The sequence below is a fragment of the Candoia aspera genome, chromosome 2, assembly GCF_035149785.1.
Source record: "Candoia aspera isolate rCanAsp1 chromosome 2, rCanAsp1.hap2, whole genome shotgun sequence".
NCBI lineage: Eukaryota > Metazoa > Chordata > Lepidosauria > Squamata > Boidae > Candoia > Candoia aspera.
The window spans coordinates 49,101,520-49,111,843 of NC_086154.1; positions in this window are offsets into that span (position 1 = coordinate 49,101,520).

Here is a 10,324-nt window from a genome sequence, read left to right on the forward strand (position 1 = left end):
ATAAAAAAGCTAAAAAGGAAACAAAAATACCAGAACACCTCCTCGTCAGCAATCAACACCCAGATCAAGTTTAACACGAGGATTAGCACCAGATGAACAATCAAGCAGTAAACTATACCCTAATCAAGGAACTACCAATCCAGTAAAACAAGCAGTAAACAACAGCCTAATCAATGAACAACACCCCCACCTACACTGGTAGGGCAAGCCACTATATACGGTATAAAGAGCAAACCCCACTCTGTTCTAGCACTGAAGATGTTGCCTAGTCGGGCAAGGAAATGTCTGCAGGCAAACAACAAGGCTCAGAGAGCACCAAGGACTCCACAGTATTGTTTACTGCTTGATTGCTCATCTGGTCTTAATCCTGGTGTTAATCTTTGCTTATCTGGGTTTTGAAAACTGGCAAGAAGGTGTTCTGATCTTTTTGTTTCCTTTTTAGCTGTTTTATTGTCTCTTTTGAATGGAATGTAAATGTTGTTTACCTCTATGTGCCTGTTGATGGCTGATTTGTCTGAGTGCCAAGATTCCAGGAATTCCCTAGCATTTCTGAATTTAGCTTGGTCTAGGATGCTCAGTTTCCCAGTTGAAAGTATGGTTGGGTCTGTCCATGTGTTGTGAGATTAAGGAGTTTTCACTGTGTCTTCTGACTGACTGTTCATGGAGATGACTAAACATTTCATCTGGAAGCAACCTAGATTTTGGATTTTTTTTGAAAAAGAAACTTTCACTCCAGAGTAGGAGGGAGGTTCATTTTGACTTTATCCTCCAAGTTTGTGTTTTCCTTTTTATATTATACATTCTTCTAAATTTGTAAGCCACCCAAAGTCTTTTTAGAGTTGGGCAGCCTCAAAATCTAATAAACAAATAAGTAATAAAGTGTTTAAGACCAGTACAAATAAGGGCAACTCAATATTGTAGTTCAGAAATAATAATTCATCTAAGAGATGGAGCAGAAGGTGAAGAGCTGTGGAACAAATAGAAGTTGAAGCTGATAAGAGTGGAGAACATAATCTGGAATGGATATGAAGACTGTCATTTTAATGTTACCAATATATTATTGCTGAACATATCTAACAATAGTAGTTAACATAATTGTGCAGGTAAATGCCTTTTATGATTATACCTTATATGGACCTTAAGGAGTATTCCTCAAAATACTAGCCTGGCACAGAAATTATAGCATCATCTGAAAAAATAAAAGGCTTGCACCATCACTGCATTTTTGCATCAGAAATCTAATCAGCTGGAAGTGGCCTATTCTTACACACTTTTCACCAGAACTGACCCACCACTTTCTTTTGCAGACTTACATTAGGATGTAAGATCTGAAGAGATGGCACATCTGAAAAGTAGACAATATATTATATATACAAAAAGAATTTACACAATGATGGCATTTTTGAGGTGACTGCGAAGAACTTATACGGCTACTCTTCCAAAACACACCTGAACTTTTTCATTTGTGTTTTTAATAATTTCTATTTCTTTTTGGAAAGTCCTGCTATGTCTAATATTACTGACATGATGACTGTACCATTGATTTGCTGATCATGTGAGCAATGGATGGTATCTACATTATTGGTCAATAACGTGGAAGTCAGTACATTAAAGCTATGGCTTATAAAGGCCTTGGGCATTTATAGGACTAAGCTTAAAGAAAGCTTAATGGCTTTGCAACGGCTTGCCCTTTTTCTATGGAGAAAAATACTTAGAGATTTATATTTACAGGATTCTAGAGAAAGAAAGAGAGGGGAAAAAAACCCTAAGGAATGTTTACATTTTTCTTTTTCAAAACAAGCATTTTGTAAAGATTTTTTTTAAAAAAATATGGGTCCTTGTTTGATCTAACATAAGTGTATATTAAACATTCAGGAACATCTCCCTTTAATTAATCATTTGCCTTTTGATTTTTGAATGCGAGTCATGATAAACATAGAAAGTTTCCAGAGTAAACAAGGCAGAGAAATCTAAAGCATTCTTCATTCTCTCAGAGAAGGGTGTTGTATATCAATGACAAACCGAAGTATTTTCTAACCTGCCATATCTCTGACATACAGGTATGGAAGGCATGTATAGAGCAGAGGTCCCAACAGGATAATCTGGAAGAGTCAGAACTCAACACCTAGGCTGCTTCTTTGAATTTATGTAGAAAATATGCAATAGAGAAGATTGTTTTATACAGTCAAAACCTGAGAGCCAATAACACTACTCTAAAAGACACAGTTCAATGCTGCTTTATTCCTTCCAACTCTATGGAGCAGTGTTTCTCAATCTTGGCAACTGTAAGATGTGTGGACTTCAACTATCAAAATTCCCCAGCCAGCCAGTGGTGAAGGCACCAGGCTAGAAACCAGGAGACTGAGAGTTCTAGTCCCGCCTTAGGCATGAAAGCCGGCTGGGTGACTTTGGGCCAGTCACTCTTTCTCAGCCCAACTCACCTCACAAGGTTATTGTTGTGGGTTGTCGGAGAAATAGGAGGAGGAAGGAGTATAGGTATGTTCACCACCTTGGGTTATTTATAAAAGTAATAAAGGCAGTATAGAAAATTAAATAAATAAATAAAAATATTTTAAGGGGCTGAGTCATTATACCCTTCGATGTTTCTACTAACAGAAGATCTTCACTTAAATAAAAATAATCTTTTAAAATCAGAGACTATTTGAAATATCAGCTAGTGGCAGGTTTCAGTATAAGAAAATGAAGCCATTACAGGGCTGCCAAAATACTTTAAAAAAAAAAGTGCTAATCACATATGAACAATTGTAGCATCCTTCATTTTTGCATATAGCTGAATAGTGTGGGAAGGTAGTGGAATGTGACTAATGGAATTTGGGACCTGATTCCAGAAATATAGATATAGTAAGGAGAAATACACATCCAGACTACATTTATTAACAAATGGGGATATACTGTATGTATCTTTTCTAATTCTACCTGTAATTCTGTGTTTCTTCATTTGTTTAGGTACAACCCTTTTTTAGCTGATTTTGATGACACAACTAGATCTAGTATCACAGGTAATAAATTATAAATAGTAGAGTATGTGCAAGAAGAGACAATCAGACTTTAAAGTATGAGTGGCAAAAAAAGAGAGGAAAAATATTTGAAATAGTCAAATTGCACAATCAATTGTAACACTGAGGATTTTGTAATTAAGGAGCATTTTTTTATATTTCAAAAGATATTAATCGAAATCCATCGGTTTTCTTAAAATTCAACAGTGTTGATTTACATATGGAAGATATGCTGTGGACTTGGAACAGATGTAACCTCCAATCCATTTCTTTCTTTTTATAACTTGTTCAAAGAGTAAATGCAACCAATATCTGCCTATAAAGGAGAGGAGCGCTCTTGAAACCTGCTGATTCATGTCCCTACTAGATAACTTTGTAGAATCTTAAAATCAAGCACTGGCTGATCTTTATGTGTAACCAAGGAATCCCAGCATGTTACATTGTTCTACTGGGAAAAAAAGTATAGAATCAAAACTAACTTCCCTTCATATTTCAGCTGTAGTGTTTGAGATAAAACTTAGCATATCTTCTGGTTTCCTTGCCACCACAGGAGGTAAAGTGGCCAATTTTCTTAATCTCCTTGGTTGCTTTTTAAATTTCTGATGTGAGCTTGCAAGTTAAATAACAAATTAGAACTCAATTTAACATGGAGATGGATGTATCTGAAGTTCAGTAGCAATGGATTCAAAGAAAATGTAATGCATTCTAGGGAAAAAAAAATGAGGAAAGGCTCCAATATTTTTAAAGTCATGGTACATGAACAGCAACAACAAAAAGTGATAATTAGAATAGTCATTTGTTTCAATAGAACCAAAGTACTGTAATATTTATAGTCTGTGCCAGAATTATAATGACTCTAGGGCTAGAAGTGAAGTATCACAGCATGTTCCACATGTTTTTAACACTGTTTCTAAAAGCTCTAGAGGCTATTAAATTTAATGAACCCATCTGCTATGAAATAGAGGTCCAACATAATAAGTTTTCTCAGTGCCATATAACACAGATGGCATTCCACAATCTAAAAGCCTAGATAGATTTTTTAATGGTCCCCTTTAGGTGTGTTCCTCCCTCCCATTTTGTTTGATGGTAGGGACATCTTTTATTATTCACACTGTTTTATTTTGCAAATAGAATGTGACATGATCTGCGTAGTAGAAGCATCACTGCTCATGAATATACATTACTTCTTCTCTCCAGAACCATATTTACCTCTCTTTCCTCCAGAAGTTAACCAAAGTTCATGGTTTTGTATTATATATTTAAGGAATACATTCCTGCCATGCAAAAGCACTTCAGATCATGATTTCAAATCAGTGCATAATCTGTGAGGGCACTGTGTTTTACATCCGTTCAAATATTATTTCCCTAATTTACAAGGAAACTAAGGTCAGTGTCCGTTTGACCTTTTTAAAGAAAAAATAGAGTTATAGATACGATCAAAAGAAAACAAAGAAAAAGAAAAAAAGTTTATTAAAAGGAGATATAAAGGCATTATAAAATTAGGGAAAAAAAGAAAAATCACATTAATATAAAGAAGCATATTGAAGTATCTTATTTTACCTTAAAGATTTTAAGTCAAACATTAATTTAATAAGGATTAAAATCCTATTATTATGCAGTAACTGATAACCATAACCAGGATAATTCAAATTGTAAATTAGGTGAAAGGTGAAAGGTCCCCTGTGAAGCACCGAGTCATGTCTGACCCTTTGAAGGGATGCCACTTTCGTGATGTTTTCTTGGCAGACTATAGCGGGGTGGTTTCCCATTGCCAGTGAAATAATAATAAAAAAACCCTAATTTCTGTAAAATCTAAGAAATTTAGTGAATTTGTGTGTGCCTGTCCATCCTCAAGTCTCTTTTGAGACTTTTTGACTCCTGGTGACTGCCTGGACAAGTCCCTGCAGTTTTCTGATTTCGGAAGTGGTTTACCATTGCCTCTTTCCTAGGGCTGAGAGAGAATGACTGGCCCAAGGTCACCCAGCTGGCTTTGTGCCTAAGAGAGACTAGAGCTCACAGTCTCCTGGTTTCTAGCCTGGTGCCTTAACCACTACACCAAACTGGCTCTCTTTAATGAATTAAGCAAATCATAAAAAATGTAATCTTATGCTAGGAGAAATCCAAGCTTCCAAACAGTCCATGATTACTTAGGATAGTAGAATGTTGAGCTTAGGTGGACCTGCAACATATTATGCCATCCCCAGAGAAAAGAGATTAGTGTTATCTCAAGTTAATAAACCTCACTACAGCTTTAATGTTATGGCAATTCTTTGGGAAACCTTTCTGTTGTTGTTCTCCGTTTTCAATAGAACAGATGCAGTTTTGGATTCCTTGGCTATAGAAAATGCTAACAATGTGTTATGATGTCTGCTTGAATTTTGGATTAGTTCCCATTGTCTGAGGAAATGGATAGGGTTCTTTGTAGTATAAAATAAACCATGTGCATGTTGGACTGTTACCTTTCCAGACTGTTATCTTTCCTTCCCTTCCAGCCAGGGGAGAGCAAGTGCAGTAAGTACAGAGAATGGTCAGTGCTCCACTGGAGGTAGGGACCATCTAGCCTTAAGCTGACTGCTGTGAAATATCTAATAAAGGAGACTTGTCCATCTCTCATTGCGTTGGATATGCCATTCTTCAATTTCCCACTCTTGAACATGTTGCTTCAGCAGGTCATAATATTTTAACTTCAGTGGTTCTATACCCATTTTCAACTGGCTTCACACCTGGTTTGCGACTAAGGCAGCGTTGCTCTGATATATCTTGATCTGTATGAAGAACTGAACAGGGAGACTAAAACCGTCTACTTTTCATCAGATTTGGCTGGCAAGTGGTGCTGAGATTGCAAGTGTTTTATGCTGGAAGGAGAAAGGGAGAGAGAAGGGAAAGCAAAGATGAGAGTATCGCTCCTTAGAAACTGTGAATATTCAGTGATAGGGTTGAAGGAAAAGGTAGAGGAAACATGAGAAGAGGAAGTAGCTTAGTTTATGCTGAGAATGGAGAAGAGGAAACGCAAAAAGAAGAAAATTGCTTGGTGCATAACAGACTGAATGTAAAAGGTGGTTCCCGGACTGATAAGGATTCAAGTAATCATTGTATAAATGACCTGCAGCTGCAGACTTATCAGAGAAGAGACCCATATCATCTCTGGTTCACCACGAGGCTATAAGACAAAGACTATGGTATGCACAGATATATTGGTTGAAAATAGTTTACCTCTGGGATTCTTGTATCACTACTACTTTTATCTTAATATTGCTAAAGAGAATTCTGTAAGATTCATGCTTGGGAAAAGTCATTTTTAATTTAGGCAGCACCAAAGACCTGACACAGAAGAGAGGTTAAGAAAGGTAGGGGTTGTCAGGGATGTACCCGCTGAAGATGGTGATGTGAATGGTGATTATAGTTATGAGAAGTGATAGGTGATCCTTACAATGTCATGCCTTGTCAGGACACTTTGAGATGAGGATCCAGATCTGCATGCTGCCACGCATCCAAGGGGCTGCCATCAGATGGATAGCCACCAGTCGAGACAGAGTGGCAGAAAAGAGATATCCCCAATTAGAGACGTGTCATGGGATCAGGCAGCTGTCATATCTCAGATGAGTAACAACAGTTGGAACTGTACAGGAATTTCTTTTGGAAGAAGAGATGGAAAAGAGAGGTATTGTAGTTTGTGTTTAAGACAGTGGAGAACTGTTTGGACAGGAGGTTTGTGGAGAAGACTTGGCAGGCTAGGCATGGGGAATGGCTGGAAAACACTGCCTGTTGAAGTAAGGGAAGAAGAAGAGAACAGGGTCAGGGAAGTGGGAGAATTATCTGGGTGAAGAAGCCAGAACGGTCTATGATATGATGTAAGGATGGGTATTGATACTCATACAGACACAGACGTATAAAACATGACAGCCAGTGAAGTTGTTTTGCTTCAGATACTAGACTAGGAGCAGTGAGGCCAAGGTTCTAATCCTCTGTTAGGCATGGAAGCCACTTGAGTGACTCTGGGCCAGTCATTCTCTCCCAGCCCCACACTGGGAAGTTGAAAAAACATCTGTCTACCAACCCACACTGGACCAGCATGGTAGATTATGGTCCATAACTTCATGAAGAGGGCTTCATTCTGCAGTGGGTTGATTTGGAATAACAACAGCAACAGCAACAGTAACAGTAACAACAACAACAACCACAACAACAGCAGCAGCAGCAGCTACATACATACATACATACATACATACATTAATTTTGATTCCCTGCAATGGAGATTCTGGTATCTACAAATAATAGTTCCATTTGCAGAAATTAGTGGACTAGCATAATTCCAGGAACATGAGCTTACATTTCACAAAAACAGACAAAAGCAGGAATAATAATAATAATACCACAAGAAGACACAAGAATCTTCTATCTTATTTTAATGTGGTTGTCATGCTTTTCTTGTCTTTCTGTTTTATATTTTGATCTATTATTTACAGTTCTAATATGCCTTTATGTTTCCTGATGTTTGATACTGTATTAGTTCAGATCTGATATTTATTTGATTGTTGTAAACCTCTGCGGGCTGGCTTTTCTGGGACTGCTGCATTATGTAAGTAGTTTTAACGAATTTCTTATGCCTTGTATTATGTTCTAGTGATGTATGCTTGTGATTATTCTTTTTAACTGTACACTGCCACAGATCCTTGTGGAAAGTAGCAATGTAAAAATATGTCTAATAAACAAATAATATGTTAAGTAAATAATCCAGATATTTGCAGTCCCAGTCTGGAAGACAAAGTAATAATAATAAATATTTGTATCATGTTGTCAAATGTTCAAAGGGCTGCATATGCATTTATTCTATGAGACCACACCACCATGTTAACACAACAGCTTTATTACCTCAATTCTAAATTTATCAAATAACATTTTAAGCATTTGAATTCTCAAGACCTCTTCCTCAAGCTATATAGCTAAAAACAACAACAACAACACAGTGGGAGAAAATGTGGCAGGTGTTTAGGATATGCCTGTACCAACAGTTGCTTGGAGAATGATAAAAGAAAATAATTATTTGTCTACCATTTTGGAACCATAAAAATCAGCTGTTAATACTAGGAAAATAAACAGAGAAAGATTGCCAAGCTTTCCAACTCAAACTTTGTTTTTATATCATATTACTTCTCAATCAAGGATCTGAAATATACTGAGGAAATTACATTCATAATTAACATTTAGTGGAGAGGTGTATGTGTGTAAACTTCTCAGAATATTCAGTATCTCAGAGTAAGAACAAGAAGCAGTTGGTTTTTTTCCTGAACTGTTCTCACTCTAGTTTAATAATGCCATTGGGCAGCAAAATTGTAATTATTTTTATTTTTTTTATTTCATTCACCACCCAGAGTCATTTGATGAGATGGGTAGCCATACAAATTGAAAACTGAATACATACGTACTGTCATGAGTGCCGTTGAGCTAAAGTCATCAGCGCAATGGCACTCATGACAATGACAAGGAAATAGGTGAAGGGGGACAAGTTAAGTAGCCATCAACCCACAACGACTAACGGCTAATAGACAATAGATAAACGGATCACGGAGCCACCCAAGCCATCAGCGGCAATTGCAACGGGGATCGCCCAGCTGAAAGCAATCAGCAGAAGATTGAAAACCGGAGGATGGGCGATCCTGGAAACCCTCAACCAATGGCAGGGCAACACATGGGACAAAGGGGGGTGACGTGATCGAGAGCGAGGGGGCGCTGACCGGCGCGGGGTATTTAAACCCCGCACCGGCGCGCTCCTGTCACTCTCAGCTTTTTTCTAACAACGTTGTACCTATCCTGAAATAAACCAGAGCCTGCTTTGCAAACCAGTGTCTGAACGTTATTCAGAGGTAGGCAGCGCATGACATAAAGCTGAGAGTCATAAACTCAGCCTCGCCGAGCCCCACCGGACGACAACGAGCCGCGGGAGGAGTAGACGGCGAGAAGACCAGCAAGATGAGGCCGGAACGGCGCGGGCAAGGAGGGCGAGCCGCGCGGCAAGAGGCAGAGGAGGACCGACCGAGGCCAGAGGCACCGCGGACTCCCGGAGCCATGGACGCCCACCCAACCCGACCCGAGCCTCAGCTCCAACCCCAAGGGGAGATGGCGACGGAGGCAACCCGACCGCGGGAGGGAGCAGCACGACTTCCGAAACCAGCGGAGGACCCCGCGCCCCACATCGCACCCCAGCAACGGGCGTGGAGCGACAGCCCCACGGCGCTCGACACGGAGGAGGACGACGGAGACACCCATCAGACGGCGGAGGAAGCGGACCCGCGGCAGAGGGACGATGAACCCCGCCGGCAACCCACCCCCGAGGACGCGCCAACGGAACCGGCCCCAGCGGCGGCGCGGGCTGTGGACGAGGAGGCACGAGCTGAACTCGCGGCCATGCGGGCTCAGCTGACGGAACTCCGGACCATGCTCCAGGCGCTTATGCCCCCCGCGCCACCCAACGACGTCCCCGCACAAGCCCACACCCCGAGCGAAGCATCGAACCCACACGGGCCAGCGGAGGGCCAGCAGACGGCACAGGCGGCCGACACCACACCCCGAGAAGCGAGAGGCGGGGCCGCACAAAACGCCCGGGCCCCAAAGGACTTCCCCATCTTCTTCGATGGGACCCCCACAAAACTCTCGTTTTTTGTGACCAACGCTAGGGAGTTCATGGGGAGGCACGGACACTCCTATGACTCCGAGGCCGACAAGATCGCCGCCGTGGCGATCAAACTCCAAGACAGGGCGGCGGACTGGTACGTCCAACTGTACGAGTCCAGCTCCCCCGCCCTCGCCACCTTCCCTGCTTTCATCAACGAGATGAAAAACTATTTCGAAGACCCCCTAGCTAAAGTACGGGCGAAAAGCGCACTCCAGAGACTTAAACAGGGCACACGCACGGTCCCTGACTACGCCCTGGAGTTCAAAGCCCTCGCGGGAAAGGTCTGCGACTGGTCTGAGACCACCCTGCTAGAAATCTTCAAAAAGGGGCTCAACCGCGACGTTCTCCAATGGGCCCTCTACCGCGACGACCCAGAAACGTTACACGGGTGGATCCACCTCGCGGGGAAAGCCGAACACGCGCACCGCACCTTCCTTATGACAACCACGGAAGACACAAACTACGTCGGGAAAAAGGTACCCGCACCACACGGGGGGATGGCCGGCCCCATATACCCAAAAAAGAAGTTCAACCGGGAGCCCTGCGGGAGGTGCGGCAAATTAGGGCACAAGACGGCGGACTGCTTCGCCAACCGACTGCCGACCAGCGCGCCCAAGCCCGCCCCGAAAATTAG